Genomic DNA, 20,118 nt, shown 5'->3' with positions numbered 1-20,118 from the left:
TACAATTATTCTAAATCTGAATAAAAGTTGAGACCATTCTAAAAGTTTGGAGGGGGTTAGGTTACTACTGTGTTACTTAACAGCACCTAATAAGCGTTTTGGAACTGATAACACCAATTGCTGAAGTTCTGAAAATTAAATTTCTTTTTTTTTTTTCATGATTTGAAGACTGTCAATTTGGAACAATGAGCCAAAATCCTGTATGAACACCTGAGATTTATTTATATTTAGTACATGCTAAGTACTACATACATCTCAGTTAGCTTGTTCAATACTTTTTGCTGTGCCATTCAACTTAATTGCTTTATTTTTATGGATTTAAATGTTGCAATTTCTCTATCATTGTAGTTTTACTAAGTTAAAGCCAATGTCTGCTCTACACTTCATGTGAATAGCTGCATTGGAAAAATGTGGAACCTGGAAAAAATATTACACTACTTACCTATTTTCCCATCTGTACGTAAAAAATGGATTTGCAAATCATTGCATTCTTTTTTATTTACATTTTACATAGTGTCCCAACTTTTTTTAACTTGGGGGTGTAATTTGCATTTTGAGTGTTGTATGTTGCTTTATACTTTTACTCCAAGACTTTTGGAGGGAAATATTGTTCTTTTTATTCCACTAAATCTAACACATTTCGTTACTTTTTAGATTAGGATTTTCCATAAAAAGACATGAAATACAATGTGACATTATGGATTAAACCAGTTGTTTCCTACATTTTTGCCTTGTGACCCCTTATTTTTAAAACGTAGGGCTTTTTGTCACCTTTTAGATGTCAGTTATTAGTAGTTCACCAAAGAATCATTTTCCCTATAAACTTGGTTAAATGGTTTCATTTAAATAACAATTTGAGGCTCAGACGTGTCAAATAATCCAATCTCTCACAAAAAAGCAAGGATTAGAGAAAGGTCCTAAAAGTTAATGTAATTTGTGTAAGAGAACTTTGTTTTGTTTTTTTCTTTCTTGTTCCATTAATTATCTCACGACCTCTCTGATTTATCTGGCGACCCTGTGGAGGGAGCTGACATGAAGTCATTTAACAAACTCTGCCAACACCAACTACAACAGTAAAATGCTGCTCACACAGTGTTGCATCAGTATTAACAATCTAATAATGTCATATGAAACAATATATAAGCATTACAGTAAGGGCCATTTTTCAGCAGTTTGAGTTGTTCTGCTTTTGATACTTTAAAGAGATAGTTTGGCTCTTTTAAAGTGGGGTTGCATGGGGTACTTATTCATAGTTAGTGCATAACCTACAGTAGATGGCGGCTAGAGTACCGATACGGATGATGTAATGTACCACTGTGGAAAAGGGGCAGCAAAAAATCGTATACTAAAAAATGCCTAAGAAAATCATCATACATACATGCATCAGTTTAAGTGTATATATACTGAGAACATTTTCACCACTTTAACGTCAGACAGCCCGTTTACAGACTCATCTCCCCATCTGTGCTCTTGTCAATTCCACCGGACTCTTTTAATGAAAACAATATTTTTACCTCACTGAATATGGGAGCTGCTGATCTCCTGCGGCTTTGATCAATTAATTTGTGTTGTTGTGTGACTTTGGTGACTCCAAATTAATCCTTTAAACACCAAAGTCAAACAATAACACAAACTAAGTAATTGATCAAGGCAGTGATAGATCAGCAGCTGTTCAGCGATGTTAAATCACTGTTCTTCTAAATTGAATCTGGCTTTGAAGAGAGAGATTTAATGGCTTAATTTTCCTGTCAGAAAAGTGTCTTACTAGTAAAGCAGTGAAAATACTCAAAATATAGCTTTCTTCTAATAATATTTTGATTTTGTAGATGACTTAAATACATGTTGTTGCTGCCCCCATCCATAGCAGTACATTGCTTAGCTTTCATGGTGGTCCTCCTGTCTGCTTCTCCAAACTCGGAGCATGCCAACGGACAACCGCTGACGGTAATAAACTCAATATGAATAAGTACCTCATATGACCCCACTTTGAGAGATCCGAGCTATCTCTTTAAATACATTTAGCTGATAATATTTGTGTACTTTTGACTGAATGCAGGACTTGTTGTATAGTTGTACTAATTTTGTATTGGTGGTATAATTTAAGTAAGAGATGGGATTGTTCCTCCATCACTGCCAGCTTCCAGCTTCACTATCATGACTCTGCATCGCCCTCTTTGTTTGAGTCTGTGCCCCACCTTTGCCACCCCAGTCAAAATAATCTGGACGTGTCCGCTGCCTGATTCAAGTTAAATCAATAAAGCTGACTGAGTAAGAGAATCTCCAGCAACAGTGCTTGAATAAACAAGAGGCATTTCCCCTCCCAAGTTCAGATTCACACGTACAACTTCTAAAAAGTTAAAATCTCTAGTGAGACGAGTGAACTTTAACAAGGTCTCTTGTAATCAGCCGCTCTTGTTTTCAAGCCTCATCTGCTTCACACAGGCCATGCCGATTAGCGAGATTTGTTGAAAGAAAGGTTCAGAGAGCCACTGCAGAACAGCTGCTCTATCTTCAGAAGAAGCACAGGAGTGTGCATATTCCTGAATTTGCGTTGATAAATGCCAAGAAGTTATCTCCAACAGATAGTTTATAGATATGAGGTGGCTGAGACCGAGGCCATGTTAACTGATTGCAGTAGATCCGGATGTTGTTTAATAAGTTTGGTGAAGTACCTCATGTGACCTTCTCCTTTATCATATTCACTCTCCCACACCGTCTCCCTCTGCTCACTCTAATATGCTGAAATCAAAACACAATTGAAAAGTTGCTCTGCGCTCTAGTTATAAGCTCTCTCTATGGAAGTGTTATTATGAATTTGTTTCAAGCAAAGGGAAAGTTTAATTTCAAGTAGAAATTAGTGCACCAGATATATTAAATAAAAGATGTAAAGTAGGCTAGAAGTCAAGTAAATAAATAAATAAAAAAAGATCAGCAATATTTGGATATTATCTTAAATAGCAGACAGTGGCACGCCTTAGTTCCATCTGCTACTTGAAACTGGGAGAGTACAGACCTCCACCAAGACTAATAGTGCTGTCCTCTATGATAGGCAAATCTGCTATATTTGCAACCACTATATTTGCCTGAATATCTTATATATATTTTTAAAACTAATATAAATTATGTCAAAGTATAGTTGTGCCTTACTGAAGCCTCATCATCTCAGCCTTGCTTTTATGTACTTCTAAATTGGAAATATTTAATTTTTATTTGATATCTCTTGTAGAATTTATTGCATTAGTTTATTGTATTTATGTTTCCATAGCTAGCTACACCTTAGTTTGAGAAAAAGTGTAACAGTTGTGACGGTGTTCCAATTGCACTGACTGTCTCATGAGTCCACTGTCTCTGACTGCTTTTGATGACTGTGTTTTTTGATACTGAGTAATCATATTTGTGCAATTTGCTGTGTTTTCTCACTATTGAACTTTCTTTCCATATAGTGGATTTTAAAGGAGCAGTGTGAGGGATTTAGCGGCATGTACTGGTGAGGAAGCGTGAAACAACAAGATTTTTACTGGGAGCCAAATAATCCACAGAGGTCTCCTCCTCTCCAAAACAAAGCAACAAGGTGATTAGAAATGGTAAAAACACATTTTAAAGCAGTTTCACTTTAAATTTTTGTCAATACAGCCTCCTGAATTCCACTCACTGGACCTTTGAGATGTGTGGGCTAGATGCCCTCACAATTTTTACAAATATTAGAAATAATTTGTTTGTCTGCCCTTTGATTTGGACTCCCTTCAAACTTTAATGGGTTATTCTTTCGCCCATGCTTCAGTCTTCTTCAAGTTTCATGAAAATCAGGCCAGTGTTTTTTTCTGTAATCCTGTTGGCAAACAAACTAAATCAAGAAAGGGATTAAGCATATTTTCCAAAATGTGGAACAAAGCTTTACCCAAATGTCATCACTTTAACCCTCTACATAACCAACCATTGTTAACGAGCATTGATTGTTACTTTTTAGCATACTGTAACAAGCTTTGACTGAAATCAGGAGGATTTAAAGAAGTGCAGAGCCAGAAAAGTAATGGTACACCTGGGACCCATTTAATCTTAGTGAACTGTGTTTTATATACAGTATGCTGCAGTATCTTCACTTAATTAGCTGTAAGTTGCACATTTGAGTGTGAGAAGTAAAGTGTGAATACAAAGGCTGGTGCTCTGTCACAAAACTTGTGTACTGATGAGGACAATGACGCTGATCTGACACGCATCACATCTTGTTTTGCCACTTGCAAAACCAAGGTGTGTTTCAGTGTTTCTTGGCGGTTTTGACAAAGCAGCTTAATTGGAAATCAAAAGATCTGACAGCTAGGGACGTGGAGATCAGCGGGATGAAAGAAAAACGATGGCAACTAATAGATTGAAAAGAAGTATGAGATGTTAAAAAGGGCTGAATACTAGAGACCTTGACATTGAACTGAGGCTGCAAAGAATGTGGTTGCTGTGTTTCATAGACTGTGAGTGTAAATAAATGTCATGATGTGACATCTGAGTCGGCGAAATGAAATGACAGTGATGTTCCTAGAATCAGAGGTTAAAGAAGGTAAAGCATGCATTAACTGAAACAGGGAATAATTGAATTGTTTATATCCACAGGCTCTTAATTGCTCTCTTCTTGGGAGTCTGTTGCTGTGATGAGCTCTATTATTAGCTTGATGTTATTCTCAGTGTAAACTTCAGTGGTTCAGTAAAGGGTTGAAGAGAATTAAATCAAATTAGCTCAAGTTTTGGAAAAGGATTTATTTTTATATTTTTTTTTAGGAATTTCAGCAACTGTGTTGTATCATAGTTGTGTCCTTTTCATCAGCCCTTTCGACAGTCTAAAAAGTTACTTTGTGTTTGCTGTGCAACTCTAATTTCCTGTGTGCTAACCCCATACAAACCTCATAAAACCTATACACCCATTTTTATGAAAATTTCTACCCAATGCAAGCAAAGCATGTTGCCACCGAACCTGTATGCAACCAACAAATGTGTTACATTTTTGCACATTATGCAGGGTAAACATGAAAACTCTGTTTCAACAAAGAGGTTAGCGTGTGGTAGAAAGATCATGTTTTGGCTTAAAATACCCAACTTGGAGGCACACAAAAAAAAACCTAGTGGTTTTTGTGGCACGATATCTGCAGATTTGATTTCACTACAAAGACCCATGTTAGGAGCCAAAAAAGCAGATGGAATCACTCTGATGGGTTGCTACAAAACACCGACGATTGGAGACAAAAAAGGTGATGGAAAGACACTGAGAGGTGACTACAGAAAAACCCTCAACTGGAGCCAGAAAAACCAATGCAAGTGCACTGACGGGTCGCTACAAAACACCTCAACTAGTCTAAAGGGCGATAGAAACACACAGATGGGTCGCTACAAAAGTCCCAAGTTGGGAGCCTAAAAAGCCGTTACAAATGCAGAAATATCATAAATGCTTTTGTTGTTTGTTGGTCTTGAACACTCTGCAGCTTGGCAGCTGTCTCAACTAGATGACACACTGTCTATCATCCCCCTAATATGCCGACAAATTTGTGGTTACAAAAACTTATGATGCCAACATTTTCTTCTGGTGACTAGGCTTGAAAACATAAAAAAAATTATACTTACCTCAGTATGGGGGGAAAAAGGCAACAAAGCAAACATTGTAAATTTTATGCCATCACCAGAGAATTTATTTGTGAAGGCTAATTCATTCCCAAACCACTTTTAAACCAACACAGGAAACTGAAATGGAAAAATGCTCCAAAATGTGACCAATTACCACAAAAGAAATTTGTCCTTTCACTTCAGAACTTTTCAGCACATTTCAATTTCAGTACAGACCTCAGGAAAAACAGATGTCTAAGCTTGCCAGGGTAGAGGAAAACTAAAACTTAACTCTTACATTTTTGTGACACCACTCTGATACAGTGGCTCTGATCACTGCTGTCCGTCACTGTGAGTCATGCATACATGTAGTGTGCTTTATGATGACCCTTTACAGAACCATCTTTAACTTGAACTGCTCATAGAAAAATGTTTCTGATGCTGTAGCTCTACAGTTTCAGCCACCTTCAGCACTAACAGCAGAAAAACTGTATGTTTTTGACAGGATTACAGTGAGTTTATGTGTCTTGTCTCACCGGACACTTCTATTCAGTTGTATATGTATTGAAGTCAGCTATAAAAACACGAGACACTGTTGCCACCAAGTGGTGTGAAAAAAATGTGCCCCAGATTTGTGAGCGTTGTGGAGGAGAAGGAATAGCCTGCCAACTGAAATCTCTCCTGTAGGCTTTATTTCATGTTGGTCATGTTAAGTGACATTTTCAAGAAGAGACTGTTTAAATATATGGACAGTGAAGTCAAGTCTGGTCTATAAAACAAAGTCAGAAAAACACAAGGTCAGACTTTTCTCTGTGTAATTCCCTGTCTCTGCTGCTTACTGTTTGAGCAGAGCAACATTATGGCTCCAACACAACAGAAAACAAAACCCATTCATCAGCAGCTCTCAGTGTACTGTACAATCAAATTTACAGCTCTCACTTGATGCACTTCTTCCGTCTGCCTGCAAGCTTCACCGCACAGTATGGCTGGTAAATAAAAGTGGACTCACAATGAGTGATTTTTGTTTTTTTGAGGCCCACAAGCCAAGTGTCAATGCACCGATATCTTAAACACTCGACAACTGACAACAAAAAAAATCTAGACTGATGTTTAGCATTACATGTATGAGAAAAAGGTTATTTTGATTTTTGGGTGAACTGTCCCTGTAAAAGATTCAAATGAAATACATTTATTTAATATTGTTTAATATATTAATTATCAATCTGACATAAATTAATATTAAATTAGATTGTGGATATTTTCTCAATTAATCATCATTATCAGACCAACACTCCAACACATATATTTTGAGTTTAACATCACATAATACACAGAAAAGATGGGAGTCTTGACATTTTAGAAGTTAAAACCAGTACATTTTTTATATTTTTTCTTGATTAATTACTTGAAATGACTTCACCTATATATCCATAAAAATAGCTGCCAATCGACAAGGTGTTTCCTGAATGTGGCACTGAGGTTTCCACAAAGGAGACAAACATCAGGGAGCCCTCAGCCACCCACTGACCCCTCACTGAAGCGTTTCCAGGGTTTTAGAAGTATGACGGACAGCTGAGTTCGGGGTGAGGTCTGAAGGTCGTCTTCACTGTTCCTCCCCCATGTGTTCCACGCTCACACTAATCACATCCTCAGCCTTGACAGATCATCCATCATCCCATGCCGAATATGTTCTGTCTCTTTTTTGTCTCCGGCGCCCCTCAGAGAGGAGGTCATGACGTCACCAGACCAGCAGAACTGCGTCATGAATCGCTGCTAATTAGCTTTAGGTAAAATCAGCCAAACCATGAAAAAGGAGAATAATAGGTCTATGTAGTCTCCATGCATTCACATGATTCTCTCATCTTACATATATAATATATATAATAACAAACTCAAAAGTTAGGATGGAATTTTAATACAAACTTTTTCACAGCTGAAGCTGCTGAGGAAATAATCTCGTCCTTATCCTAAAACGAAAAAGGCTCCTAACTATTTGTGACTGAGTAGCTGCAGATTGCAGTTCAAGGCGCCTTTCTAATCAGTGCTCACAGACTGCTGGGTCAAATTCAACATCTGCTTTACTGACTCGCCTAATACCTCACCCAGACTGCAAAGTCCCTGTTCTACGTGACATCTTTAAATTATCATTATCATTGCTCCCAACATGTCCTCGCAGTGTTCCCTCATTTGTGCCAGGCTGATATTAAAATATCTGATGTGCAGTTAGAGGTGTTACATCAGTGGCTGAAGGATAGTGGTCCATGGAGTCACATTCACGACAAGAACTACATCGACTCATTTTGTCTTTGTCAGTTATTTTCAGATCCTGGTTCATATTATTACTGTGAGAAATCTTTTTTGTCTTCCCAAGATACATCCTGCAAATCTTAAAGGCAGCATATAATTGTATTTTCACATTGTTAATTTGCTAGAAAGAAATTTCATTCATAGACACCACAGGTTACAGACACGCGTATGGTAGGAATAGCAAATTAGTAGAGTCTTAAAATCTGTTCTAAAATATATTGGGAGCCAGTTACAAGGTTCAAACTGAGGTGATGTGAAGATGTCTCTTAGTTCTTGTTAAAAGCCAGGTTGATGAAAATATTTTAGGTTCAAGCAAGTAAAAAGGCACTTGCAGTAATCCAGGTGTGATGGGATTAAAGTATGTGACATGTCCTTTGTGTCTTTAAATGTTAATGTTAATGTACTTTTGAAATATTTCCAAGATGACAAAAGCATGATTGCTTAAGTATTTTGGTGTGCTGCTCGAAGTTTAAATTACTCTTAAACCAAATGCCAAGATTATTTGCAATATGCTTGATATGATGCAAAAGTGGACCAGGTGAGGGCAGAATTTAAATCGTCATGCGCAATGAAAAGGATCTCAGTTTTGTTTGAGTTCAGTTACAGAAATTTTTTGACATCCAGCTGTTGACATCAGAGAGGCCGTCATCAAGTGAAGTCGTCATTCCAGGGTTTACAGATTTAACAGGCAGGTACATCTGCGTATCATCAGCATAAAATCTTGTAGGCAGTTCACTCCCAGCTCCTCCAGTCAACATATCAAAGTGTCATTAGGCAAGATGCTAACCTGAAATTGTTCCTGATGGCTGTGTCATCACTGTGTGAATGTGTCTGTGACTGAGTGAATGTGATTTGTAGTGCGAAAGCTCACTGAACAACTGGAAAAATGCTTTACAAGATTGCTTTCATAATAAACTGACTCATAAAACTTCACTTTAAAAAAAATCCAAACCAATCTGAAGAAAAAATAATTCACTAATCTTAAATGGAAATTGGATATTTAATTCCTAAACTTATAAATAAATAAGTTTAGATGTTAAGAGAATTGATGGGATGAGGGTAGAGAGTTGATATTTTTAATGAAGTGGCTCAAAGGACGGCAATGTCGATTTGTTGGTCTGCCTGTCTTCTTTGGTACAGACTGAAATATCTATGAGATTGATTGCCATTAAAGTTGGTGTCCTAAGGATAAAAAAGTTATCATTTAGCAAGAAAAGTATCTCAACATCTGTGAGATGGATTTGCAATTTCTTGTTTTACATTTATTGTTACCAGAGGATGTATTGATGTAACTTTGGTAATTAAAGTGCCACAGTGAGGTGGTTTCTAGGATAAAGTTCCAACTTTTAGGTTTTAAACTTTGGAGATCCTTAAAATTTTCATCTAGCGGCATAACTGCGTCAAGATAGTCGACATGGTAACTGTTACACCTAAACACTGTTAGCATTTTCACTGTTGTTAGCATCAGCTTAAAGCACCGCTGTGCAGCCTCACAGAGCTGCGTGGCTGCAGACTCTCAGTCTTGTTTTATGTTAATGTGTTATATCACAGCTGCAGTTATTCTATCTGCTTAATGATTTCTCAGTTTTATGTTTTTTAATTGATGGTGATGTTGCAAATATGTGAGCTATTAGCCTTTTAACTCAAATTATGCTAAAACTGACATATACTAGTTTATATTACATCGTGGATTATTAATTAAAATCAGATCAAAAATGATAATTCTAAAACACAATAATAATACCATCATCATTATTCACATGGGGTGTAAATCCTCACAGCTGACTAACTACAAGTCAGCCACAGGTCAATTATCATTGTCACCTGCAATTCGTTAAAATTAGGACTCAGTGCAGAGGTAGTTGACATTGAACTGAAGTGTGAAACTTGATTTTGTCAGCAGGTGCAAAGCGCTCTGTGGAGAGAGACATGAATCAGCAGGAGCAGCTGCCAAAATGACTGACAAAGTCACTCAATAACACAGCGATAGCAGCTGAAGGTTGACACTTATGTCACATCAGATAAATGTTGAGTGTGAACAGCCGTGGAGAAAGTCGGTTCAATCACAGGTCTGACGTCACGCTTTCCATTAGGAATCGCCTTGTTTTTTTTCAGTCTTCAGTCTGAAGTTGTCCCCAGAATAGGCAGCAATATTCCTGTGTTCTGAGTTTTTTTTTTATGCTCCCACACAATTACATGATGGCACTGACACTGAAGGAGGCTCTGATTTGTGAAATAATATAGTGGCAAGCCTTACAAATTAGACACAAGTGCTTTTAAAAGTTAAGGTATGTTAGATCTAAGGCAATTATTCTCTAAGCGTAGCCCATGACACGGTGAGTCATCGTCTTTTACTCATACTCACATTGGTACACACATTCATATTTCTTCATTATTAAATAACACAAACTCCATTCTCTGGTCTAAGGCATGCAATGTCAGAATGACAATGGGAACAGAGTGTAACAAGCTGACAAATCTGTCTAATATCAGGCCAAGTTTATCTACACATAGACAAGAGGCCCGTGCTGGTGACAGTATGAGATGTAAACATTATCGGCGTCCGCCTCAGCAGTGAGTGGACGCCATTGTTGCTAAGTGAATGAGCTAGCAGTGGATGCTAGTGATTTATAGGTCACGGTTTTAAAAAACTTGCATCACCCCAACCCAGTCTGTTATGAGAGCTAGTCTGCACCACTCAACCTGTGAACATATGCATTAATCAATGATGCACAGTCCCGAAAATGCAAACAGAAAGTTAATGCTAATGACCATCCCTAATAACCACCTACTTGCTGCTGGCTATAGACTATTGCATGTAATTTCCAGTAAATATCACAACATAAAATGAGTGTACAGTTTTAGAAAAAACAAAGCAATACAGCAAGTCCTCACCCATCTGGTAAAGACACATTATGTAGCAGTTGGGTTCCATGCGCGTTGGTGCCCACCGAAAGACTCTGAGTGCAACACCACTATTTAAAACACACAAAGCCCTGTTACGTCTCCCCCTCATAGATGCCGAGTTTTGTTGACAAGTTGAGGGATGCGGAGCAGACAAAGACATTGTGAGAGGCCAAAGAAGCATGTCGACTGACAGGGACAGTGAAATTACCAGATGTTTTAGCAAATATGACTTTGCTATTGTCCACAGCCCATTGTTTGCAACCTGTTTGCATGTGTGTATTCCAGTAATTGTTGCCATGATGTCTATAGGCTGTTTTTTTTTTTCAAATTTTGTTTTCCTTTTTGGTGCTTTAAGCACCAAAAGCAGAGTGCTATGTAGTTCCATTATACTGGAGAGAAGGAAGACATCTTTATAGCCAATATCTCCAACACTCGGCAACTCAGATCAAAACAATCTAGACTGATTATAGCTCTACATTTAAGAATTAAAAATTTGGGGGTGAACTGTCCCTTTAACACACATGCAGTAGTAGTGTCCCTTGTCACCAAAAATACACTTTCTGCACTCAGCAACGTGCAGTGACGTGTCACTTTTTGATACCGTCACAGTTCACCTCTGCAGCGGTGATATACCATACAGTCAGAGACATAAGAGCAGCGAACCCGTTTGTCTGCCTGCACTTTAAATCATTTCTGACAGTTTCATGATTTGAGGGGACATCGGCTCAGGCACACACTTTCCTGATATACGTGTCTTCAGCCTCTCCCTCCTTATCGCCTTATTTCACTCAGATCAGTTTGTGCATCAAAATTTGCAGTTTAGGACTGTTGTAAAATGACTTTAACAATGCAAGACAACAACAAACACTTTTTGTAGCATAAAAAATGGGAACACCTTAACCATTAGCGATTGCACAATGATCTGCCATTATTCGGAGAGTTGGGTTCACTTGTAGGCCTTACCTGTCCTGTCGGTTTGAGTTGTGAGAAGCATATATCAGGCTATAAGCTGTGGATGCTCACTGTTCCCCACTACAGTGAATCAGCAGTGTATGAAACAACCCCATCTGCTGCAACGATTGCATTTTTTTTTTTTTGTTATAAACACTTCTGCGACTGTAATGGGGATTCGTTTTGTATTGATTGTGTATCAGAGTGAGGGAGGTTGTTGTTTGGCATCTCAGGAGAAAGCAAAAAATGTGTTTAAATAGATCTCTCGCTCAAAAATTGCTCTAATAAAGAATATTTCTGAAAATCAGCAAGTGTTGCCATCACAGGCACTGAAATAAACAAAAAATAAACAATAGTGTTGCTGGATGGTCCCCTGGCTCAGTGACAAATCATCACTGTAACCTAGCGACACCAGTCATAGTTTAATTAGAGTGACGAGTTACAACAGCCCGGAGTTGGATGGTAATCTCCTTTAGTGTTCTCCCAGTTGTGTTGTGTCTGTATAATCTCATGAATAAATGTATTATGTATCTCCAGACAAAGACAAAGAAATATGGAGAATTTCATTCAGCTGCTCCTGAAATGTTTTACTCACCAAAAAAACTGTTTGTTCCATATCATATGATATCTGTGGAATGCACATCACCAAACAAATTACATTTTTAAAAAGATATTTTGATGAAAAAGTATCCTCTTTACTTGATAGAATATTGTTGTCATGTGTTTTTCATTGATTATATCTTTAACAAGCATTTTGTGAGATCATATCCACAGCTCATTTTATGTCTTTCTGATTTTAGAAAAAGCACAAATGAATCCAAATCAGCTCTTTGATTGATCCTATTGACTCTAGAAATGTCTCACTGCTCCCCTGAGAGAACATTATCATTCCTCAAAGAGTACAGAGCGACTAATTACCCAAATTATCTCTTTGGCTCATTAGGGACTGATGGCAGTTGACACTGCAATAAGGCACCCTCCACCAATGGTAGAAATTACTCTGTCAAAATGTCACTCATGCTGTGAAACAACTGTGCAGCTAATCACACTTAGACAATTAAATCAAAGCTCATTCAGTGTATACAGTATTTGTGTGTTAATCAGTGTTTGTTTCATGTTATATGTCTACATTATACGTCACAATAGCACCACTGTGAGGCTTCATTATGCTTGCTTTGAGGTAACCTCTTCTACCCTGCCGGGACGTCCTCGTCTTTAACTGACATACTGTCTTTCAGTGTTTGTTGGGGGTTAAATAATGCTCCAAGGGGAGATTTTGGCAAAGGAAAAACTGGCCAAGCCATTTTCACAGGGTTGCTTGACCTCTGACTTCAAGGTATCTGAATGCAAATGAGTTTTTGTTACCCACAAGTCTCCCTTTTACAGACATGCTCACTTTTTGCAAGTCCCATGTATTTTTGGGAAAAAAACATGCAGATTTTTGCATGCAGTTCAGATGTGTTATTTTTGCCTATTGTATTTGAGTATTCCTGTGTCTGGGAGTCTCTAAACAGTATTTACATTGCGAATTTATTGTAGTGAGACTATTTTTGCAACTTGACCTCACTATGTAAAATGACGTTTTGTGTAGATAGATAGATGGATAGATAGGTAGGTGGATGGATGGATGGACGGAAAGCCTTTATTGTCCCAGGGGGAAATTCGTTTTCAAAGTCTGTACTAACACATAAAACATCAATAAACGCCACGTGAACACATAAACATATATAACATTAATACTCCACTTGTAGTCCTACACAAAACATGCAACAGACACACAGAAGAAAAATAAGGACCAATTTTGTACAAGATTAGCATGGGAGGTTGTTAACTGCTGCTATAGCAGACAGGAAAAAGTTTTTACTGAAGCAAGCCCTTCTCCATATTTCAGTCTGTAGCAAAGTGGTGGCCTCACCTGGTTGCTGTTTAGTGCCACATCACAGAGTGTAGCTGAAAACTTCAACTTGTTGAGAATGTGCTTGCAATTTTTTCACATTTTCTCCCCACATTTGTGTTGCTTTTTGAACACTCAGCTTCCCCACAGCTTTACTCTCAGGCCAAACTGTGTAAATTATTTGATACCTTGAAGAACTTTATAGCCTGACTTTTTTTCTTTTGACACAGACTTTCCATGTCTGAAATGTGCAAAGACATTTGATGAACATTTTTATGTTTCCTTTGAGGACTTCTTCAGCCATTACATGAATTTTAGTGCCACTCTTAAGCCAATCATCCACTCGAGGCACATATAATTTAAGGCAAGATTAAACCATTTGGTTTTGTTCTTGTGGCCTTTAACACAGATATTGAATGATATAACAGCTGTGACATTTTTAAAGCATATTTTTTCTCCCCTGCAGGAAGAGCCCCAGTAATTTAGGTGATGATTCTGTGATTGTACTGTGAGACCAGATCTGAGGTAGCTTTGATATTTTAACCCTTCCACACAACACTAATTGACCCTAGATGCCTTCCGCTAAACAGTTTTCAGAAACTGAATTTTGTAAGTCAAAAAGGAAGTTAAAATAAAAATAACAGTATGAAAAACATCGTCCACCAGTAGCTCTTCTCTATTTGTCCTAAGCCCCTCACATGATGACCACGGGCATGTGCACACGCTTCATACAGTGAACATGGATTTATGTAAACCTATTTCTTTTTACAGTTGCAGATAGCTAATTCGCTCAGCCCCTTCTTCTGCCATATTACTCTCTCTCTTTCTCTCTCTCTCTCTCTCTCTCTCTCTCTGATGAGACAATAATTAGTGAGCTAGCCCCCCCGAGGTCTCTCCGCCTCACCTGATGCTGCTGTGAGCTGCTTCCCTGTGAGTAAAGCTGGCAGCAGCTTGGTGGATAGATCTTTGGTTACTAGTTGTAGAGGCTTAAACTGAGCCAGCGCAAGAACCCCAATGTTGGTTGCCATAGCAACAGTGCTAGGTGTAACCTGTGTAATGGCAGCAACAGAAAGTTTGGTAATCCAGCGGGGAGTCAGGGCTGTCCGGTCTCCCCGAGTTGAGGTTTTTATTGGCTGGATTTGTGCTGCTTTTGCCATAGACTGCTGCTGACTCTCTTTTGGAAAAGTCAATTTTCCTTTTTGCGTTGCTTTATAGTGTAGTTGCTGACAGAGCTGAAGAAGCAACATCCTCTGCAGGATTCTCTGCCATTGAATCTTGAATACTTTCGAAATTACCTGTGATTGGTTAAAGTCTCCAGTCACAGGCCAGATTTTCTGCAGCCTGAAGACAACAGAGAGGAGGTGCAGAAGTCTAGTCTTCTCTCAGTGCACATGAATTACAATATGCTTTAGATTTACTGTGGGATTTTTGCCCAATGATGCCGAATAAAAATTTCTACCCTGGCTTTAAGAGTCCTTTTAAAATATATCTGCAGTTAGAACAGTAGTTCTGGTTTTCCTCCTGTTAGAAAAAAAAAAAAAACAGAATAGACTTCATAAACATAATGATGTTAAATGTCTGGAAGAGGGAAGTCTGGTCCTTGGCTGCTTGGATGACATCAAGATACAAATCTTTGCATTTTTTGTTGTAATGAAATCACTAGTTGTGATTGGTCCAAAAGTCATCCAACTCCACATCAACGTGGATTTTCAGGATTTTAATCTTGAAACAGGCACTGGACAGACATTTTCTGTCTTCCTTTCATTTAATGGATTAGTGCATCAGCTGTGTCAAAACTACAAATGATGCCTCTCTTTAGTAGATGGTCTTGCACACAGAATTAGTTTGTCAAAAGAAGCATAGCTGAGAGGATGGCCAATAGAAACTTGTTGTACAACATTCAAAAAAAATAAATTCCTAGGAATGATAATACAGCTTGTTGACCCCCAAATTTCCTCACCCTTTCAAGTCCACATTTTGGCTTTAACACCAACATCCAGAGTGACTCTTTATGGTCGCTCATAGTTTAATGTTTATGTGAGCTCCATCAGAGTTTCCCAAGATAATTTCCCTAAAACTAAGAGTCCGTCCCAAGAAATTCCATGAATACTAATGCTCTGCTCTCTCGCTTCGTAAGCCCCCACTAATGCCCTTTCTGGAATATTCCTTGCCTTTGATAGGATTAGAGTTGTGTGTTTAGCAGGATAAAACGAATGAAGCACATAAAGTGCAAAGGCTGCGTTTATTGGCCGGCCTTCACCAGAATTTAAATGGCGGAAATATCAATTGAGGCTGAAGATCGATTTTAGCACTTCCCCTGATAATGTAAATGACAGTAAGGGGAATTATATAAATCAGTCATGGACAGTGACTTTGTCGTGATGCCACTATTCATCATTTTTAGGTCAAACATGACTTTCAGTGCTGCACAAGTTTTGACACAGACTTGGCGTTCAAAGTGTGAATTTTTTGTAGCGCCCTTATGTAATTTAAGGAGATAAAAGGCTGTTTCAACAAACTATGATGAACTGAATTAATTTCTATGCTCTAAAATTAAGGCTCATTAACAGGAAAGGATATATATACTTAATGATGCTGTGCGGTGCAGTTTCTTATTCCAGCTTCCATTAATGCTGAATTCAGAAGACATCTCACTTTTTTAGTAGATGTGTTGCTGCATAGGTTGTAGATTTTGGGGAGGACACAGGGGAGACATCCCCCTCAATATTTAGAGCAGGGCTGCTGACAAATTGTCCTTTTTGCTAAGAAAGATTCCAAACTTGAAATTCTCTTGAAATGAGAGGTATGCAAGCAGCGGTCATAATAAGCACTGTTCAAATTCTTCAAATACTAAAGAAATTGAGCTTCAGTGCTTCCTTTATCATCTCCTTTAACGGGATCGATTGGACCATCCTTAATGAAAGGAAAGGAGATGAGGCCATCCCGCAATTCCCTGCAGGAGCGACATTTAAAGCAACGCACAATTCGGACGCTCTTTGGGAAATCAATTATGTTGTCATTTTCACATCCACAGTCTTTATAAGCTAAAAAAAATCAGAAAAAATATATTTTTATTTATCCCTTCTTATCTTGCCCATGCTAATTCTGTTATTATTTTAAATATATTTTATACGTCTTTTTATATATACTGCATTTCAGCACAAGTATTTCACACAATTTACAAAACAAGATAACAATAATATTAATGATAATAATAATAATAATCTTTATTCATACAGCACATTTAAAGATCTACATTACAAAGTGCTTTAAGAAGGCAGCAAAATAAAGCAGACAACTCATAAAATCACCACGCTTAAAAAGAAAGCATTAAAGAAAAGAAAGAAAAAACTTGAAGAAGCACTTTTAATAGTCCATCTGCGTGATCATTATACAATAACATTCACCACTGCCTTTTTCTAAATCCTGATTAATTCTCCTTTAAAATCTTTCCCTGACATCAAGTGGTTAGGAAGAGAAATATTTTGGACTATTCACCTGCAGTCCAAGTGAAATTGTCCCCTCCCAACAAAAACATTAAACTAGCAGATTAATTTTTATTCAACAAAATTGAAGACATTTCACCACAAATTGCTGCAAATTCATGCTTTAAGAATTACTAAAATGCAGGTAGTTAAGTGTTTAATGATCATATTTTTATAGCTGAGGACCCCTAAAATAACCGTCTCATATGTGAAAATTGAAATTTGAATTGCACCATAAAATCTCTTCTATCGTAGTAATGTAAATCTGCAAGAAAAACCAAGGAATATAGGAAGTAAAATTCTCAATATTTACTGAACAGCTCTTCCTGTTCCGCAAAAGCTTAATAAGCTAAGAATCTCTAAACCCATCCTCATGTCACTACCACTTTTGCCTATAAATACTGTTGTGTTGGCCCCACTCGCTTATTTTGGCCAGTAGTCATGCCTCTCCTCTGGAGCACTTTGCACTAATGAAAAGGCGTCATGTTAGCCCACACCATGATGGATTGAAAGAACACAACCTCTTGAGAGATCTCTGGCACGACTCTGCACAGGGGGGAGATTGCCACTGCCAGTCTGAGGAGAAGAGGCGCGTCTCTGCCAGAAAAAAAGGCCCAGAGATGTGATTGATGCCGTTGAACCACAACCTCCAGGCAAAGCTCAATCTGGATAAGCCACTCAATTTTCCGCTGGAAGCTCCAATATCAACAATATGCTGATGGAATCGGGACAAGTGAACATGATAATATCTTAGCATCATTTACAGAATGTGTTGTTGTCTTCCAAAGGGCATGACTGTCTGGAAAACAACATTTTTGGTAGGAATTATATTGTTTTTGTCATTAAGTATTTTTTTAATAGTTGGCAAATGTAATGACTTTACAGCACACTCAATAGCTTTAAGATATAACTGCGCCATCATAATGTCTGACAGATAAGAAGTTGATAACAAAATGAGCAATCCTTTGCAATTGAAGTCAACTTTTCTCCTCTCCAAGCCCAGAGCACCCTAATTAGTTTTCTAGTGCTGTAACTCACTGGCTGTCTCACTGAAATCCCAGTGAAAGTTTGGATTTGGCTGCTTCGCTGCTGCACATTGGCTCATTCACTCCCCCTCCTGACATAACTTGCCAGAAAAGAGTTCTTTTCCCGCCCGCAAAACTTTGCAAATCAATGGAGAGTGCATATTATCTGCTATCAACCTTGACCAGCTGTTAAAAATGAAGCAGTGGGGAATGTATGCTGAGGCCAATTGGAAGGCAGAGTTTGAAATAGCACATACAAACACACACAAACATACACACACACGCTGTATAAAAACATGCTTTTTGTCATGACTGTCAAGTTTGTGTTTGAGAATCAGGAGGCGAAAATATTTATTACTAAACTGCTCTACATTGTGTAAGAGAAAGACTGTGGACGCAATGACCTTTTCAGGAGTATGGACACATGTTACTTGGAAAACTATCTACTGACTAAATTAGTCTCTGTTTTGTTATCAGTGAAGCCATCTAAATGTAAAAGCTGGAGACCCTGGACTTACATAATTTGGATTTACATGATTTTTGGACCTTACCATTACTTTTCTGTTGTTAGGCTTGACTCCCGAAAGACTTGACTTTAGAGTTAGCTAAGAGTTAGCAGAGACTGCCTAGTCTTGTCATCACCATGTAGTTGCCAGGTGACCAGTGGAGGATTGAGAAAGTTACCTTGTCCATCCAAGAACTACGTTACGTTATGTTACATTTGTACATTTATTATATCAAAGTGATGTATATGAGCTTTTCATCAAGAAGTGAAAAATGTTGGATGGCGTGACACCTCGGAGAGCGGTGCAGACTACTTTTTGAGACCAATAAACAGCAAAACTGGTTGGTATTTTTGCAAGAGATCGGTGGTGAGAGAGCAGTGAGAGCATTTGCAGTCATAGATGGGTATTTTTTAGCGAGACATTAGCTGCATTTCAAGCAATGGTGACATAAAAAATGATGTTTTAGGGAGAACTTGGTGACATTTCCAATGTCATGTGCTGCTAAACATGGATGTTTTTAATGAGACATCAGCAGCAGTTCCATGTGCAATTGTGCCACAAAAAGCAGAGGGTTTTTTTTGTGAGCCATCAGCTGTATTTCTAGCGTCATGTACCACTGAAACTGGTGTTTTCTTAGCAAGACATCGGCAGTGAGAAATAATTGAAATCGATGGTGAGAAATCAGAGATGAGAAATCGCCATATACACCTTGGCTGTATTTCCAGTGTTTGCCGCCAAAATTGTTTTTCTTTTTTTTAGCGAAGCAGCATCAGCATTTACGGCCGTGGTTTTGCCAATAAAAATGGATGCTATTAACAAGACATCAGCAGCAGTTCCACCAGCAATTGTGCCACAAAAGTAGGAGTTTTTTAGTGAGACATCAGCTGCATTTCAAGCAGTGATTGTGCTGTAAAAACTAGGTGTTTGTTAGCATGATATTGGCAGCATTGTGCCACCGAAATCTGGTGATATTAAGTGAGACATCGTTGGCATTTCCAGCATTGTAAGCCACCCAAACTTGATGTTTTCAGTGAGATAATTGTTGTGTTTTTACAGCCACGATTATGCCACTAAAACCAGTATTTTAAGTCCAAACATGGTCTTTCCCTAATGATAGCTGAGAGGTGTTTGTGCTTAAAAATAACCACATTAACTACAACATTGTTGAAACACAAAGTTTCAGTGTATCCCCCACTCAGTAATGTACAAAAGTTACTGTGTCAACATTTAGTCTGGTGATTTTATTGCACATGAAACCACAAATATATGTTTTACACACATGAGAATTAAACAAACTGAAAATATCATGTTTTTGGTTGTTAGGGACTAGTAGGCAAATGTGTTTCTGTTGGGCAGCTGTTTGCCCCTTTTTAGTTTTCATTTATTCATTCCTGTTAGGTCAATGACTTTATAGGCTTTGATCTATGTAAAACACTTTGACAGCAAACGGTTTTGTGTCA

Source organism: Plectropomus leopardus, chromosome 16, assembly GCF_008729295.1.
Source record: "Plectropomus leopardus isolate mb chromosome 16, YSFRI_Pleo_2.0, whole genome shotgun sequence".
Classification (NCBI taxonomy): domain Eukaryota; kingdom Metazoa; phylum Chordata; class Actinopteri; order Perciformes; family Serranidae; genus Plectropomus; species Plectropomus leopardus.
Note: the sequence above shows the minus strand (reverse complement) of the source record.